Raw genomic sequence first — 246 nt, 5'->3', positions numbered from 1 at the left:
CCCTCACTGTGAGTCACGTGGGTGATGTTGAGTCATAAGTCATGAGAATGAGTCACCGATGAGTCTCCGCAGCGCCGTCGCCGGAATCCTGTGGAGAGAATTAGCATTTAAGGGATGCTCGGAGTCTTCGCTGAGAATCCGACTTCTGCGAGGCTCCGGAGACAGCGGCGTTGCGCTCCCGGGCTGGCTCACCCTCGGGACTCTTCGGGTCGCCCTCAGGGTACGTTTGGGAGGAGGGAAGTGGGC

This window comes from Penaeus monodon, chromosome 33 (assembly GCF_015228065.2).
Source record: "Penaeus monodon isolate SGIC_2016 chromosome 33, NSTDA_Pmon_1, whole genome shotgun sequence".
NCBI classification, from domain to species: Eukaryota; Metazoa; Arthropoda; class Malacostraca; order Decapoda; family Penaeidae; genus Penaeus; species Penaeus monodon.
Note: the sequence above shows the minus strand (reverse complement) of the source record.